The following is a 19763-nucleotide window of genomic DNA, read 5'->3' as shown; positions in this document are numbered from 1 at the left end:
TTGGAGAATTCTTAGTTCTAGAAGTTTGATCGCCTGCAAAAATACTGACAGTTGCATTTTCCGCTCGAGGGAAAATTCCTACGCACGAGGGTCGGTCCGCTCGAACGGCCACTCTGGCACTCAAGCGGCGATCGCGGAACAGATTGCTATAAATATGTGTGTCAGTCAAATTTTAGGGTTACGCTTCCATATCTTCTTTTTGGATATTGGGGTTTATATCTGGGCTATTTTGCTAGTGTTCTTTGATATTTTGATTGAGTATTCAACTCATGGTTTAAGAAGTAAACATCAAAGGATTGTTTGTTTATTCTATACAAAAGAGAGAGTTGTTCTTCAGTAGATTCTGAAAAATTCTAACTTGAAGCTTTGGTGGATTTTGAAGCGGCTCATCGTCGTAATTCGACATCGGCATTGTGGATTCAATGTTGGGCAAGACAATTCCGATGTGAATACGGGGTTGGAAGAGGCACATAGGGGTTGGTTCAGTTCGGGCGTGGATTCGCAAAGTAACTGAGAGTATACCTGTGTAATTTCTTTATGTCTTTTTAGTGAGTTGTTTTGTGAGTTTTGTCTATAGTTTTTTTATCACAATTGGAGGCGTTCCAATTGTGATTTTTCCACGTAAAATCATTGTGTTGATTTGTCTTTGATTGTTTGATTGGAATTGCTATTTATTGATTAAAATTGATACATAATCACAAATCAATATCTAAGAAATTCCTAATTTTTTCATATATAAATTAAAACTTTAAGAAAAATCAATATAATCATGTTAAATATTTATATTGAACTAATTGAGCAGTCCTTCAATTACATGACTATCTTCCTGCAATCTCTCGTCTCCTGCGAGACATCAAGTAAAGCCATAGCCATGTAAACAACATAGCACAGAGCCGACCACAAAATATAGTGAAGGAAAGAATGATGAGAATCAACAACAACCCTGCTTTTGAACTTGAAACCCCACTCTCTTTGTTGATGCTCTGTTTTTTCAGATTCAATGAACTCAAATTTATCAACTGTGAGTCACAACACTTGTTCGGTGATAAATCCAAGGAAGAGCATGAACTTGAAGATGATTCGAATGAATGAGAATTTGTGTTGGGTGATTTTGATATCCCCGAAAACAAATCACTTTCGCTTGAATCACTGCTTTTGGAACCCACTTTAAGTTGAAGAGCTTTTCTATCCCGAGCTTTCTTTCTCTGCGAGCAATTAGAAATAGCATATATAAGCTTATCAAGAAGGTCTTGTAAATAGTGAAAACTAAACACAAAGTTGGGATTGTTTGACGACTAACCAAAGAAACTTCGAAGAGTACTGCCTTAACAACCCCAGAAAACGACTTCTTTTTTGTGTCTCTTTTTCGATCATGAATAACTTTCTCTGAATATTTCGAACTTTCACAGGAAGAAAAAGGAGATTTATTAATCACAGAAACCTTTGCAATTATCTGGTTGGCGACTGTGCGACGAGTGAAAGCCCGATCGTTGGATTGTGTCTCTGTTTCGATGGCAACAGGTCGGAAACAGAGGAAGAGCTTGTTCTTCATTTGCTCTACAAGTATCACTATTATGACTCCAAGAGGGTTGAAACTCAAAATTCTAAAGGCTTTATAGAGACAGAAAGTATCGGAATATCCGAAACTATGAGAGAGAGAGAGAGAGAGAGAGAGAGAGAGAGAGAGAGAGAGAGACTGTGCTCTGTTTGGTTGGGACGGCAATGCCGGTTTTTCGTCTGATTGCTTCTATTTGTAATAGAGCAATATATGTGGGGTACATAACAATCAATAATTGTTTGTTAATTTTATTGGAGCTGACCGAATTGACCGAGTGAGAACTTTAAACTTTAGAGGGATGCATGGAGGGGCGGGCAGGGGGGGCCTGCAGCCCGTGAGGAACAGGTGGGAGAGATATTGCAGATTAAGTTAGCTAGAATTATAAGCGTGACAAAATTGAATGAGGAAATTAATAATATAATGATGTTATGTTAAAAACATAAGATAAAATATGTTTGTCTGTGTAGTTGTGTAGTGATGTTAATGGATTGATATTAAGGCTTTGTTTGGGAACAGGCTAATTTAGTAATTTTTTGGTTATTTGGCTAAAATATGAGCTAAAAAAAACTAGTATGTTTGGGATGATTTTTTGATTTTTTACGAAAAGATGTGCAAAAAGTAGAGAGAAACGAGAATCTTTGACTTTTTAGTATAGGTTGTTGGCTTTTTGACTAATTTAGTAACTTTTTGACTTTTTGGTTAAAAAAGAGGGTTCCCAAACGAGGCCTAAAACTATAATTACTCTTCTTTCATTGTAGAATCATTGAAATTAAGGGGTGGTTTGAGATGATCGAAATAAGTGTATTTTTTGACTTTCTATGAAATATGAATTGAGTTTGAAGTGATTTAGTAGAGAGGTGATGTGACTTAAATAGGATGATGTGACTTAAGTAAGATAGTGATTTTTTGACTTTTTAACTTTTTTTGAAGATGTCAAACCAAGCCTTAGAATTTGTTAGGGAATTAATTATTTTAGTTGATTTTTTACAAAAAGACTTGAAAAAAATAGAAAGAATAATGTGATTGAGTGTTTTGACTTTATAACTATTTCAACCAAAAAACTAGTTTCCCAAATTTAAGGGAGAAAATGATCTTTTGATATCAATCCCACCTCTCATCCATTTTTGCTAAGTCATCGACAATGCTAAATTACTACTCCAATTAGAGTGCTAATCCCTTACAATTATTCTAGCTAAATATATTATGAGTGGAGCCACTTCACCTATAATCAATCATCTGTATTTGGTTTTTTCTGTGGGTTGAGATTTTGGAGATTGGTTTTGGTTTCCTGTGAAGTGTAAAGTGAATTTAAAAAAGTAGTGACTTAATTCAAAGGTTTGTTGCAACCATCCTCTTCTCCGTTTGTTGGGACACCATTTCATTAAAAATTTAGGATTCATGAAACTGAAAACCTATCTATTCGTAAAGTTGACTCAGATTCTTACAAATTAATAAGTGGCGTAGATTCTACTCTTATGCCGTGGGATTCATTTTAAAAAATCTCAATTGCAAAATTGTTTATTTGATTATTTTTTAAAATAAATTCTCCGTATATGTAGAATTGCTGTTTATGAAAATGAGTAATTTGACAATGGATCAGCCTCACATTTCTTCTAATCAGTTTTATCTTAGGTGGTGTTTGATAAAATTAAAAATTAAATACTAAAAATTGAATGTTAAATTTTTTGAGATGAAAAATTGTTTGACTAAAATCGAGTGTTGAATTAAAAATAAATTATTTGATATTTATAAAATCAAATTTTAAAATTTATTACTTTTAAATTGTACATTTCAATTTTTTTTATTGTAATGAAAGTGGTAGTGATAGTGATGGTATGATGGTATAGTGATAGTGGTGGTGCTGGCGGTGGTGGTGGCGGTGGCATGGTGGTGGTAGTGGTGGAATGGTGGTGCTGTAGTGGTAGCGATGGTAGCGATAGTAAAATAATCACTACAGAAAATTCAAGTTTTTCCGACCGCAAAATGCCGTCGGTAATACTCCTAATGTCGTCTTAAAAAACTTTTAGCGACGGCAAATGACTTTTAGCAACAGTAAAAGGGGGTCACAACAGAGGGCGTTGCAAAAACTTTTGCCTTTTTTTGTGACAGCAATTGTTGCTTTTTGCGACGGCATTTTACTGTCGCCTATAATATATAAAAAAATGAGACCTTTTGCGACGACATTGTTTTACCGTCGTTAAAAGTCTTATTTGAGACCGCAAGTAATACTGTCACGAATTGTGCTTTTTTTGCGACGGTGTGGTGCCGTCGCCAAAAAAAAAAAAAAAAACTGCAATAAAATTAATAAAAATATTAAAATTACATGTTTTTTGCGACAGTGTGGTGCCATCACCCAAAAAAAAAAAAAACTGCAATTAAAAATATTAAAATTACTTGTATTAAATGAAAAACAATTGAAAAAGAAACCAATACCTGCATAATAATATAAAAATTCCTGTATAGAAATAACAATTTCTCCATAATAAAAACATTCTTGCATCCATAATTACGCATCAACAAAATTACCTCACTACATAATGTTCCATAATACATATATAATGTTTAAATACATAAAGTTGTTTATAATTCAAAATAACATAAACAAAAATTAAAAAAATTTCTCATCATTCTCCGTGGCTAATAAAAACAAAAGTTAGTCGCATTTTTCACAGGCATGCATTCCACAAGAAGTAAACTCCTACTCGGGAAATATCTGAAAACAAAAAATAAAAATAATTAGTGGCAATATAATTGTGTGTTAATATGTTAATTACAAAAAAATATAAAAATTTAATTACTATACAATTATAAAGATAATTAAGTAAATAATTTTGCCTAGACCGAAATCTGACTCTAACTCCCAAATCGAGAACACGATTCGAGTCTCATCTTCTCCCACAAGTCTCTCGTGTTTAGGCGGTCGTGTGTGCCAAGTTTCGTGCTAATCCGACGTCGTTTGGTGATTTTGGGGCGTCAACACCTCAAATTCTAAGTTTCTTAAGAAACTAATTTGTCTAGAGTGAAATCTAACTCTAACTCCCAAACCGAGAATCCAATTCGAGTCCCATCTTCTCCCACAAGTCTCTCGTGCCTAGGCGGTCAAGTGTGCCAAGTTTCGTGCTACTCCAACGCCGTTTGGTGATTTTGGGGCATTAACACCTCGAATTCTAAGTTTCTTAAGAAACTAATTTGTCTAAAGTGAAATCCGGCTCTAACTCCCAAACCAAGAATCCGATTCGAGTCCCGTCTTCTCCCAGAAGTCTCTCGTGCCTAGGCGGTCATGTGTGCCAAGTTTCGTGCTACTCCGATGCCGTTTGGTGATTTTGGGACGTTAACACTTCGAATTCTAAGTTTTTTAAGAAACTAATTTGTCTAGAGTGAAATCTGGCTTTAACTCCCAAACCGAGAATCCGATTCGAGTTCCGTCTTCTCCCACAAGTCTCTCGTGCCTAGGCGGTTGTGTGTGTCAAGTTTCGTACTACTCCGACGCCGTTTGGTGATTTTTGGGCGTTAACACCTCAAATTCTAAGTTTCTGAACAAACTAATTTGTCTAGAGTGAAATCTTACTCTAACTCCCAAACCGGTTTAGGCAAACTATCCCAATAAAAGAAGCTGATAAACCGTATGGTTTACACTTTACAGTTAAAGACATTTTATGAAAGTTCAGTTCTATTATACTAAGAAGACAATGCATATCTTTTTTTTTCTTTTTTTCTTTTTTTTTTTCTATTTCCATAATCATTCGGACTTAGAAACAATTCAGCAACGTAACAATAAACTAAGCAACCCAACCTGATTGGGACACATGGTTTAGTTTGGTATGATTTATTCAGCTTATATAGTAATTAATTAACATCTTTAGCTAATATAGTCATTGCCATAGTTCTACTTAAGCCATAAAAGCACCAGACTTGATCTAAAATACATATAAGTCCACAAATCAGGCCTTGAAGAAAATTTAACAATTTTGCTAACTGTTCTAAAAAGAAAAAAATGCCCATTATCTACTTCCAATCATTTATTGCCTAAACTAATTGATGACATAACACTAGAAACTTCTATAAAAGATTCAAAATTGTTCAGGGAGTCGAGAATTAAGATAATAAAGGTTAGGAAAAATGAATACACCTCAAGATTCTGCATTCAAACTCTTTGCTGTGAGCTAAGCATAAGTTTCCGAATGTTTCATAAAGCCCATTTATCCCGGATAGCCTTTTCACAGAAAATTTAAAACTCAAGATAAAAGAATCGACAAGTAAAAACATCTTTAAACATTTAAAACATATAAAATTAAGCAATGATAAAATGGCACTCAACTCACTCTCTCTATAGATCTGTAAATGTCATGACCCAAACCCGCCCCCGTGGGTTAAGGACATAACCGGCCAGTAATCATGAGATTACCTACGGCCTCAAACCAAACCAGACGTATTTTAACAGAGTTAACGGGGGCCAAACAGAAGCAATTTTAAAACTTTGTCCATAGAGTCGTGTTTATATGCACATCATAACATTCCATACATATATATGTTAATAACTCACAACAGAAAGTATAGTAACATAAAGTTCTATACAGACAAGATCATTCAAATCTAAGTCAGCCAAAACAAAGCTATATACAGACGTACACCAAAGTCCTCGCCAACATGACAAACTAACATAGAATGGCAGAAGGGCGAAGACGTGTCTCGTGCGTGAGACGCAAGGGCTGACTCTTCAAAACCTTAGTTGTTCCATATAGACTTCAGTGGGGCTGGGTTTGGACTTTTCTTGGCTCATCTACAAACACATGAATGAGCGTGAACGATAGTCCAGTGAATAATATCAAATAAAAGAGTTATACAAACAGTATGTAGAACAACATGCTTCAAACGACCTTGGGCCCAATTCATATTTCTCTTTAACATATATATATATATATATATATATATACACACAATTTAAGTTAAGTGGCTGTGATTCTAAACATACTGGCCTTTGGCCCATTTATCTTCTATTTGTCAAGCTGGCCTTTGGCCCATTCAACTTTCATTCATGTCAAACTAGCCTCTGGCTCATTCATGCATGCCAAACTGGCATCTGGCCCATTCATGCATGTCAAACTGGCCTCCGGCCTATTCAACTTTCATTCATGTCAAACTGGCCTCTGGTCCATTCATGCACGTCAAACTGGCCTCCGGCCCATTCATTCATGTGAAACTGGCCTCTGGCCCATTCATGCATGTCAAACTGGCCTCTGACCCATTCATGCATGTCAAACTTTCATTTGTGTCAAAACAGCCTTTGGCCCAATCATTTATGTCAATCGGCCTTCGGCCCAATCATTCATGTCAATCAGCCTTCGGTACTTTCGTATCAAACTGGCCTTTAGGCCGTTCAAACTTTCATATCAAACTGGCCTTTAGGCCTTTCAAACTTTCACATCAAACTTTGTCCACCATTCAAATTAATGAATTTTACAAAACTTACATAGAAGTAAGCAATTGGACAACAATGTATTTCAGATATTACTCACAGTGATCGACTGATTGATTTGCCCTCGAGCTTGACCCTACACGTCACATAACACATATGGGTCATAACCGATTCAATCCGTTCTTTAATTCACAGATTCACTTTTAGGCTTCATTCTTATCTTCTTATCTCATTTACAATGTTTAACGCATGCCTAAGAGTACTTAGAAGTGAAAGGGAATGGAAAACGAAACATAAAATGCACTTTCAAAATTTTTAGAAACAGGGTCCCCGCTCGAGCGTGGACTTACCCGCTCGAGCGAACCCAATAAGTCTGCAAAAGTTCTGGTTACATCAATTCTACGCTCGAGCGCGAACTCGAACGCTCGAGCGGAAGGTCATCCTACATAGCTCCCCGCTCGAGCGTGAACTTCCCCGCTCGAGCGGACGCCATGTCTGCAAAATATGCTGGGAGCACGTATTCCCCGCTTGAGCGGCAATTCCCACACTCGAGCGGACATCATAAATTCTGGGTTTTCCAGAATATGTTCTTGAGCTTCAATTTGACATTCAACCAACATTTCTTGCATGCAATAGCTCAAACTTCAAATACACTTGTACTAACATGGTATAAATCCCAAATTACAACCCAATGAAGCTCAATTTCACAAATAAATTACATGCATGTCCCAATCTTTCATCAAACTCATTCTAACATAACAAATTCATGCATTCAAGCTCATATTCTCATGAATTGTACATGCATGTGCTATATAACCCTTCACTCCCAACTTAGATGATGAAGAGGTGATCAAAACATGAGCTTCAACTACAAACTTACATGGATCATACCCTTTGTGCTCAAACATGCAATATTCAAAGCAATTACACACATGCATGCATACATTGACCTTCAATTCAACATAATAACTCAATCTCATTTCAATTCTTACTCTTGATTATCCAACTAGCTTGATTACACAAAATTACAAACTAGAATCCATAAAATACTCACCTAGGAGCTTTAATTCCCACAATCTATAGCAAATTCTTGAGTAATCTTCAAGGTTTCCAAGCTTCGAGATCAAACTTCAACTCTCTCTCTCTCTCCCTCTCTCTAGCCGACCCTTACTCTCCTTCCTTAGAGCAATTCGGCTCAAATAAACAAAAAAGAGGAATTGAGTGTATGTAGTGCCCTCTTTAAGTCCCACTAGTCACAATTATTTCCATATAAAATATTTGGGTACTAATTCATCAATTTAATTCGATCCGAATAAATTTTCAATTAAATTTCACCGTGGGCTCTAAAAATTATGCCAATCACAATGGCGCAATCAATTTCGGTTTTTATGGCTGATAGGGCCTTCAATTAAATTTCTAAAGCAGATAATCAAACAGATATTCCTACGGTGAACAGATAGAAATTCAAAACCACCTATTTTCACATAATAGCACACAAAATCATATTAAACACATAATCATGCTCATATTAAGGACTAATTAACATATTACGGAACAGGGTTCTCAGAGTCTTCCCCCATTTAGGAAGTTTGGTCCTCCAAACTTATTTCACCTTTAGTCGAACACAATTCGAAACACTTTTTATTCAACGGTTCCAATCCTTTTTGATAGTCGTTTACTTAGTTTCAAAATCAAGCAACACTCTGTTCTCAAACAGTCAGAGACTTACCTTTTTCCTCCATACAAGGCTTGTATGGTGTAACACCAAAACTAGAGTGTAAACTGTGATTATAAGCAAGGTCTACCAACAATGGATAGATCTTCCAAATTCCCTAAAAAATCTACTGCATATATTTGGAGCATTTCTCCCAAAAGTTCTTTCTGATTAGACATCAATTTGCAGATGGAAAGTAGCGCTGACTCACAATTCAGTTCTCATTGCCTCTCGAAGGCTTATCAGAATTCAAACGTATTTTAGGATTCCTGTCTAAAACAATAGATATTGGGACCCCATGCAAACGAGCAATCTTATTAATGTAAATAGTGGCTAGTCTGCAAACATCATACGGAAATTTTTACGAGGAAATAGGCAAACTTAGTAATTTTTCATACAATAACCCAAACGGAACTTATACTTTGGGTGCTCAAGGTAGCCCCACAATGAAATTCGTAGCCACACATTCCTATTTCCGTTCCGAAATGGAGAGAGGTCAAAGTAGTCCCATCTACATCTGAGGTTCAACTTCGACTTGTTGACACCGAGAATATTTGGACACAAATTCAACGATTTCTTGTCACAAAAGTTCAATTCATTTCCCAACAATTCCACAATTCACAATCCCATTCGGTATTTAGTTCAGTGACTCGTCATAGTTACCCAAGGTCAACCAAAAGTCTTCAGGAATATAAAATGGATCCAGACATTGGTTCTCGAATCAACAAAAGTAGCATCGAATCAATTACCCATACATTGCACATAGTCCACATATCCCTATAATACTGATTGTAAAGCACAATAACATCGAAGCAGTCGATTTCTACCACTATACACATGTTCTCAATTCATTCAACAGTTTATGGTTTACAATTCAATTCAATATTCAATCCCCTATTCCACCGAGTCTTTCCACATTATCTGATAGTCGTCAAAAGCATAAGACAATTCACATACTAATCCTCGTGATGTTAAAGGTAATATTAAAAACAACCAATCACATGTTAAACACAATTTACACATCCTCAAAGCCTCAATTGCAAAATATAATGGCACTGAACAGTTATTTACACAAGGCGTATTGAATTCTCACACTTATGGACAATCAAGGTTTTTCAAGGTTTCTTGGATATCAATAACATCTACATGATACCAAAGGATGACATTTCGGACAAAACAAGGGAATAATCGTCTCGGAATCAAAGCACACCTGTCCACGACCGTCGGTGGCCAACCCGAGATCGATTAGACAGACCCACCCGTACAAAACCGTCGGTGACAAAAGAGATATCTCAGCAAAGGTGCTACATAGGCTTAACGTCCCCTAGCACGAAAGGACGTCTCAAGAATATCATTAAAACAAACACAATACCACTCACCATAACCTGATTTCCCAAAATTCGATAACACTGAAGCAGACATACGAAACATATTCTGATTTGTCGATGATAAATATTTAGTACTGTTTACAATCAAATCAATCTGTTGTCATCGGCTTTCGTAGCGTCAAATAAGCAAGAATATGGTAATTCAGAAGCATCGTTCCTTAAGACACCCAATCACGGGATTTGTACAATTCTATTCATTTATAACACATATGTCCCAATAGTGGAAGGTCGGTTCTCAATGGTGTTCATGGTTAGATCAATCTGTTGATAGCCCACAAAAGGTCTTTCAAATAAGTCAAGTATTCCAAACGGATTCAAGTTTTGGGTCTATCAGTTTTTCTGTCAAGAATAATCTGGCTATTTATTTACAAGCAATCCTTAATCCCCATATACAAAATCAAATTAGATAGAGGGTTTTACCAAATCAATCCAGGCAAAGGTCTTGTCAAATTAAATCAAACAAAGGTCCCATCAAATCATATCTAATGAGGGTTCTATCAAGGTAATATCAGACAAAGGTTCTGTCGGATCGAATCAAATAAAAGTTTTCTCAAATAGAGTACATTCGGTTCTGTAAGGCATACTTCGTTTGTTTAGGTACATGGTTGATAGTTTCACAACTGTCCTAAGTTCATCAGTTCTCAAAGTCACATCAGAGTCATTCGTCACAACTGTTTATATCAAAGTATTTCAAATCATGTACAATATGGCATCGCCTACATAAATTCAGGTATAATTGCGTATGCATGTAGTTATTCAAATCAGGAGGTATGTACCATAATCAATACAGTAGTTCCCAAACAAGTCTTATATACACATATATGGTGCACGATAACACATTAAACAAAGTTCCTCGGTTGTACATAAGATAGGATCCGTTACGCAAAAATTCCAAATTAGTCACAAAACGTAGGTTTATGAGCCGAGCCCAGTATAGTCACATAATCCAGTCAATTCTCTACCAATCAAAATACATGGTCTCACAATTACAGAGTTCGTCATTTAGGGTGCTCAACTTGGTCACACAATCACAGAGTCATAATTCTAGTGGTTTAGTCATTGAAGACAGTAATATAACAAATCACCCTGAACATAGGTTTGGATGTATATGTGCGTATACAGAGTCAATCAATATCCCAATATGTATTTCACAATTTTCCAAATGGAGCACATATATATTCAATAAATACAGTCTCGACCTTGTGGGTCTGACCAATCCAAACACACAGGCAGCAAATATGAAAGGACATGCTGATCCGAATCAAACAATACCCCAAGCAAAGGTATACACATGTGCTAATTCAGAATCAATCACATATAGGCATTCGTTTATAAATAGTATAGATACCTGGAATAATGATTGCAGCATTCTGAGTACTTTCTGAGATGAGTGCAATTACTCTATCTTGACTAGGAATTCCTACCATTGGTATGAATCTAGCTGAGGCAGAAGATTTATTCACATTTTATTCAATTCGAGGACAGTTCCTTGCCATATGGTCCACTTTACCACACCTATAACGAGCCCTAGAGATCTGATAGCAAACTCCTCGGTGTTTCTTACACTGGTGGTGGCAAGGTTCTTGTCGTAGCAGCAACTGACGTTGTTGTCTTAAGATCTCTGCCATTTCTTGTACTATTCCTTTCAGACTATCAAGTCGGGCCGTGAAAGGGTCTGCCAACTCGTATGCCCTTACTTTATCCATGTTCTACACAAACTCTTATTAAGCCTTGCCAAACACTGAGATGCCCAATACAAAAAAAAAATAAACATAGATACACATGCGTACATTCGCACATAGGCACATTGTTATATCCTCATTTTATGTATCATCAAGACACATTTAATCACATACGTAACAAATGATTGCACACTTATCAGATATCGCATGCTGAACATTTACGAAGTAATTATATACTCAAATCATGTTCATATTTCACATAGACACTCATTGGCAGAATCGAATACACATAGGCAACTTTTCATGATTCATATGTTCATGTATGTGCATTATAACAAAACAAACTTGTTGTACACACTAGTACAATAATTCATATCTCATATAATCACATGTTCTCAACATTTGATTAAACTTGCATTATGATTTATACAGAAGATTTACAGGTATGCATATACTAAAGAGCATACATATTCAAATAATTTACAATGCAAGCAGATCACAGCTTATAACACATAACTATTCATATCAAAACATTTAAGCATGTTCTCGATGCTTCAAATTTCATACTCATCACATGAATGCATCCTAGATCTTTTCTAGACGCTTATTGCTCTTTTAGACAAGTGTGTGAGTTATTAACTTGTACTCTGATACCACTCTGTTATGACCCGAACCCGCCCCCGTGGGTTAAGGACATAACCGGCCAGTAATCATGAGATTACCTACGGCCTCAAACCAAACCAGACGTATTTTAATAGAGTTAACGGGGGCCAAACGGAAGCAATTTTAAAACTTTGTCCGTAGAGCCGTGCTTATATGCACATCATAACATTCCATACATATATATGTTAATAACTCACAACAGAAAGTATAGTAACATAAAGTTCTATACAGACAGGATCATTCAAATCTAAGTCAGCCAAAACAAAGCTATATACAGACGTACACCAAAGTCCTCGCCAACATAACAAAATAACATAGAATGGCAGAAAGGCGAAGACGTGTCTCGTGCGTGAGACGCAAGGGCTGACTCTTTAAAACCTTAGTTGTTCCATACAGACTTCAGTGGGGCTGGGTTTAGACTTCTCTTGGCTCACCTACAAACACATGAATGAGCGTGAGCGATAGCCCAGTGAATAATATCAAATAAAAGAGTTATACAAACGGTATGTAGAACAACATGCTTCAAACGGCCTTGGGCCCAATTCATATTTCTCTTTAACATATATATATATATATATATACATAATTTAAGTCAAGTGTCTGTGGTTCCAAACACACTGGCCTTTGGCCCATTTATCTTCCATTTGTCAAACTGGCCTTTGGCCCATTCAACTTTCATTCATGTCAAACTGGCCTCTGGCCCATTCATGCATGTCAAACTTTCATTTGTGTCAAAACGGCCTTTTGCCCAATCATTTATGTCAATCGGCCTTCGGCCCAATCATTCATGTCAATCAGCCTTCGGCCCATTTATACTTTCGTAACAAACTGGCCTTTAGGTCGTTCAAACTTTCATATCAAACTGGCCTTTAGGCCTTTCAAACTTTCACATCAAACTTTGTCCACCATTCAAATTAATGAATTTTACAAAACTTACATAGAAGTAAGCAATTGGACAACAATGTATTTCAGATATTACTCACAGTGATCGACTGATTGATTTGCCCTCGAGCTTGACCCTACACATCACATAACACATATGGGTCATAACCGATTCAATCCGTTCTTTAATTCACATATTCCCTTTTAGGCTTCATTCTTATCTTCTTATCTCATTTACAATGTTTAACGCATGCCTAAGAGTACTTAGAAGTGAAAGGGAACGGAAAACGAAACATAGAATGCACTTTCAAAATTTTCAGAAACAGGGTCCCCGCTCGAGCGTGGACTTCCCCGCTCGAGCGGACCCAATAGATCTGTAAAAGTTCTGGTTACATCAATTCTACGCTCGAGCGCGAACTCGAACGCTCGAGCGGAAGGTCATCCTACATGGCTCCCCGCTCGAGCGTGAACTTCCCCGCTCGAGCGGACACCATGTCTGCAAAATATGCTGGGAGCACGTATTCCCCGCTTGAGCAGCAATTCCCATACTCGAGCGGACATCATAAATTCTGGGTTTTCCAGAATATGTTCTTGAGCTCCAATTCGACATTCAACCAACATTTCTTGCATGCAATAGCTCAAACTTCAAATACACTTGTACTAACATGGTATAAATCCCAAATTACAACCCAATGAAGCTCAATTTCACAAATAAATCACACGCATGTCCCAATCTTTTATCAAACTCATTCTAACATAACAAATTCATGCATTCAAACTCATATTCTCATAAATTGTACATGCATGTGCTATATAACCCTTCACTCCCAACTTAGATGATGAAGAGGTGATCAAAACATGAGCTTCAACTACAAACTTACATGGATCATACCCTTTGTGCTCAAATATGCAATATTCAAAGCAATTACACACATGCATGCATACATTGACCTTCAATTCAACATAATAACTCAATCTCATTTCAATTCTTACTCTTGATTATCCAACTAGCTTGATTACACAAAATTACAAACTAGAATCCATAAAATACTCACCTAGGAGCTTTAATTCCCACAATCTATAGCAAATTCTTGAGTAATCTTCAAGGTTTCCAAGCTTTGAGATCAAACATCAACTCTCTCTCTCTCTCCCTCTCTCTAGCCGACCCTCACTCTCCTTCCTTAGAGCAATTCGGCTCAAATAAACAAGAAAGTGGAATTGAGTGTGTGTAGTGCCCCTCTTTATGTCCCACTAGTCACAATTATTTCCATATAAAATATTTGGGCACTAATTCATCAATTTAATCTGATCCGAATAAATTTTCAATTAAATTTCACCGCGGACTCTAAAAATTATGCCAATCACAATGGCGCAATCAATTTCGATTTCTATGGCCAATAGGGCCTTCAATTAAATTTTCAAAGCAAATAATCAAACAGATATTCCTACGGTGAACAGATAGAAATTCAAAACCACATATTTTCACATAATGGCACACAAAATTATATTAAACACATAATCATGCTCATATTAAAGACCAATTAACATATTACGGAATAGGATTATCACAGTAAATGCGTATGGTTTTACATTAAGGAAAATAATATATATACTTTACACCCACCATGAGAGCTCAATTTTCAGTACATGTGAAAGACAGAGATGATTGTAAAGAGATAGAAGATGTCTCTTTCACTCAAGGTTTGGGAGTATTTATACTTCTATGTTGATTTAGCATCTTTGCTCTGTGACTATACTTCCAAAGAATACGGTGTCACTTCCCCTAAAGTGTGGCTCATTCTTTCTCCAACTTCTAACATCCTTCTGCTGCATATTGCTCACTTCCATAATTATTAGAAATGATCCCTTAATTTGAGATTGAATCTTCCAACAACTGTTATGAGTGTCTTTACTCACAATGTGATCTCAAGGTTATTGGAATTTGATCCCAAATGTTTCATGTTTAAATAATAGCTGCATTGAAGTTAATTTTTTTTTCCAACTGTGTTAAAGACACTTTTAGATCATCACTAACAGTTATGATCAAATTGACAAGGCTAATATCATTTTTTGACTAGTTACAATTTGCAAAGTTTCCTTTTTTCTTTTTCTTTTTTTTTTTCATTTTTTTGATAATGTTATTTCAGTGATATCAAAGTTAGATCTAGCCCAAAAAAACAAAGTCACCCTATCAAATTTCAACATCTTTACAAATGATGTTGATTAGTGTCTAAGTTGTCCCCAATGTTTAGTTTTGAATTGATAGGGGTTGGGCCACAATCGGCTAAAGTGTCTTTGCCCAGTGAGGAGAAGCCACTTGAACTTTTGATTTTTGAATAAAAAAGAAAAACACAAAAGGGTAAAAGATCATTTGAATGTTTTTTTATTTAAAAAAAAAAATTGAACATACCAGTTAAATCAACTAGTAAGCCATGGTGGAGAAGTTATTTGGTGATTTTGGAGTATTACTCCATACCACTCATCTTACGATATTTATTCTACCATGTCGTGGGAAAAAAATACTAAAGTGTTGGGTCTTATTATTTTAGCCAATAAAATTAAAGTAGAAGCACTTTTTGTATTTACTCCTTAAGCAGATTAATTGTAGTATAACATATGGCCAAACAATGGTCACTGATTCATTATGTGTTTTTTAATCTTTTTATATTGGTATCTATGCCTATGGAATGAGACGTGGCTAAAGTTTAATTAAAATTCTGGTTCTAAAGTGTTAGAAAATTCATCATATTTTGGATTTTGTTTCTTTGTTTGGTTTATTTCTTGTCAAGTGGACCATAAATCAAGAATATTAATGGAAGCTTTTTAATGTCTAAGAATCTATTTGGAATTCCAGGTGGATTTGAAGGCCCAATTTTCTAATGGGTGACCAAAAAAATAATATTAATCAGTGTGTTTGGGTTTAGTTTTTTGAATTCAATTTTCTAAAAATTGAGTTATTTAGTTTTCGTGTTTTTTATATTTTTAAAATTTTTAGCAATTTTTTTATTTTTTTAGATACACCTTACTTAGGCTTGGTTTGGCATGCAATAGTTTTAGCCTAAAAGTCAAAAAATTACTAAAAAAATAAAAAAACCTATAACCTATACCAAAAGGTCAAATATTCACTTTTCTCTCTAATTTTTGCATATCTTTTCATAACAAAATAAAAAGTCATTCCAAGCATACTAGTTTTTTTTAAGGAAAAATTAGTCTAAGGTCCCTCTCCCGTTTTTAGTAATGAAAGAGATCCACAATATTATTTTATGATATCTAAGGTCCCTCAATCTCACACTCATATATCACAGAGAAATTTGTCCAACTGTTTATCTAATGCCTCGTTGATTCGTTTATGATCCAATGGAGCACCGATGATCTCCGACTTTGAGGATCCTTCTCCTCCTCCTTCTCGATCTCTATATGTATTTTTGTCTTCAAATTCGAGAATTACAAGTCTGGTTGATCGGAGAGAGCAATAGAGAAGATTGAAAAAGGAGTGGTAGATTAGGGTTTGATAGAGACAGTAGAAACTAGGGTCTCCATCATGGCTTTTTTACTCATCTTCTTCTCTCTCCTTCTCTTCAACCTTCAAGGTATGTATGTATATATGTATATCTCTTCTGTTCTTTGCTTCTATTCACTTTCCATAATTTTCCTAATTTTTGAAATATTTTCCTTCAGTTTTCATGGTTGACAGTAACATCGCATTCAAAGATGGCTACACAATTAGTACAGTCATCAATGGCCACGAATTCCATATAAACCCTTGCTCGATTCTCCCTCAATTTGGATCGTTTTGGCTATTAACTGATCTCAAGTCAACTTTTGTGAACAATGATTGTTACGCTCAATCTATAGTTAAATTTGGTCTGCATAAACACATTCTCCATGCCTCACAATTGCTTCACAAGGACATAGTTGCAACTGTTCAGAATTTTGAGCAATTATCGTTGGAAACAACTTTTGGATGGGAATCTGAGACAACTTTTCCTAAGGTTAGTTTGCAATATTGGTTACAAGCCAATATGTTAATCTTTTTGCCGCAATCATTTTTCCCTATATGTTGCATTTTGTTAAATAAAGTTCTGAAATAGACTTAATAAAGTTGTAGTTTAAGAACAGAGTAAATGGTTAGTTTTGAGATGGAATTCAGTAATGATGTTCTCTTAGCCTGTAATGAGTGGCATTGACAAATGCTCTTCAAAGGTGCGTCTAATATAAATCAAACCTATTTGTTTAATGTTCAAAAAGATCGTAACTTTGTTTTTCATAGTCTAAAAAATAATCATGGCCTTGAGTTGATGGGACTGGATTGCTCTGATACGGGACAAGCTGTTGCAATAGTCAAATGTTCACTGTATCTAATCTTTGGACACAATTTTATTCTTTTTATTTTTATTTTTTATAGGTAATGTGAAAATTTTAAATGTGTGTCAAATCCAAATCAATTCCACTTCTGCTTACAGTGATGCTGATTGGCTTCATTTTATTTTTATTTTTATTTTGTTTTAACTTCTATACTTCTCATTCAAGACAAGCATCAGATATATTCATGTTACGATACAGGTACTTGGAGATATCATTGAATCTCTTGCTGAGTCAATTCTCGTTGATTCTGGGTACAATAAGGAGGTTGTCTTGCAAAGCATAAGGCCTCTTTTGGAGCCCATGATTATTCCAAAAACATCATCCTCGATTTAGCCAACAATGTTAGAATTTACCATTCACACTCACCTACTACACTCCACCTACCACCAATTTACCCTCACCTACTCCTCACCTACTACCCAAACCCTCTCCTATATAATGAGCTACTCTGCTTTGTAATACAACACATCAATATATCATCAATCAACTCATCAATCAATAATACATTTATTTTTACATGGTATCAGAGCAAGGTTGAGAATTTAGTGATTCCGCTTCACCGGCGGACGGCAGCCTCGCCTTGGCCATCCGCCGGACAAACCCAAAATTTTCTAATTCTCTCTCTCCTTCCTCAACAAACTGATTCATCACCCAACCCGTGAAGCAACGGTCCAGATTCACCCAGATTCAAGCCTAGTCTGCTATGACCAAAAAAAAAAAAAAAAAAAAAAAAAAAAAAAAAAAGCTCCAAGCCTGGAAACAGCTTGGCCGAAATCCTCCCTCTCTCCGACACCCCCGGCGGCCCATGGCAGGTCTACGGCGTCGCTCGCCGCCCCCGCCCCGCCTGGAACGCCGACCACCCCATTGACTACATCCAGTGCGACATCTCCGACCTCACCCATATCTTCTACGTCACCTGGACCAACCGACCCACCGAGTCCGAATGCTGCGATGCCAACGGAGCCATGCTACCTCACGCCCGTCTTCGTCCACCACCGCCAGCCCATCAGCCACCGTTGTCTTCCAGCACCATCACTTCCGTCCTCTTCCATCACCGTACTCCCAGACGCTTGCCTAGGGCCCCTCAAAGCTACGGGCCGCCCCTCCAAGCCATGGCGACGCAGCCAGATCTCTGCAAACAGACCTCCCTCCGCCATATTGATTGCCCATGGTTCACATACAGATAACAATTAATTGCAAGCCAAAGTATATCTATCTATATCCTTCTATTTTCTGTGAGGATCGATAGGTGGATAGAGCCAGCCAGATCTCTGCAAAAGCAACCTCTTTGTTTACTTCTATGCACATGGTCCCTTTTTTTTAATCATCCCAACCAATCCTCTAAGCTACTTGAGCATATAACCCAAAAGGGGAAGATGCTCTGTTATTACACTTTATCATCACGGGGCTTGAAAACAGCACTACCAGCACTAGCAATAGCACACCATCCCTTTCTTTTCTTTTCTTTATTCTCCACTCACAACACATTATCATCACCTTTTGCACTTCACCCGTTGCTCCACTTTCTTTCTTTTCTTTTATTTTCTTTATTTATCTATTTTCTTCAAAAAAAAAAAAAAACAAAACAAAACAAAAAAAAAAAAAAAAAAAAACGGAGGAAGAAGACGAACTGCCAACTCATTTTATTCATATCGGGCCTCACCCCGATCATCATTTTACACCAAAAAAAAAAAAAAAACAAAAAAAAACAAAAAAACAAAACAACCACACCCACAGTGGGATTTTTCTTTTCCCTTCTCTATTCTACTGCAGGTCTCTTCTTCTTACTTTTATCTTGGGTGTCCCGTGCCAGTCCGGTCTCCGTGTTTCCTTGTCCACTGAGCACGTTCACTCCCCCATACTCCTCCACTGCAGCATATGGAGGACCTCCAAATCGGAACATCACGGTGGCCTTCCGCTTCAGCTCCCTGTTTTCTGCTTTCAGCACACTTATCTCTGCTCGCGCATCCTTATACATGCGTTGGAGCAGAGCCAGTTGGGCGTTTAAATGTTGCACCTCATTTGTTCTACTCTGCAGCCGGTTCGACAAATTTGTGACCGCCGTCATGCTTTCCACACATGCCTTCAAAGTATA

The 19763-nt window shown here is 36.6% G+C and overlaps 1 long non-coding RNA gene across 1 annotated transcript; it reads right to left on the bottom strand.

The window, feature by feature from the left end:
• Positions 1–747: 747 nt before the first annotated feature.
• Positions 748–1768, bottom strand: LOC114269272 (uncharacterized). The gene is made up of 2 exons (XR_014337206.1): positions 1301–1768; positions 748–1205 (listed from the first exon to the last, which is right to left on the bottom strand). It is a non-coding gene; the product is annotated as an uncharacterized LOC114269272 (long non-coding RNA).
• Positions 1769–19763: the final 17995 nt, after the last annotated feature.

The sequence above is a fragment of the Camellia sinensis genome, chromosome 8 (genome assembly GCF_055761805.1).
Source record: "Camellia sinensis isolate YWXY chromosome 8, ASM5576180v1, whole genome shotgun sequence".
Classification (NCBI taxonomy): domain Eukaryota; kingdom Viridiplantae; phylum Streptophyta; class Magnoliopsida; order Ericales; family Theaceae; genus Camellia; species Camellia sinensis.
The sequence above is the reverse complement of the archived record's forward strand: the minus strand, read 5'-3'. Positions and strand labels throughout refer to the sequence as shown.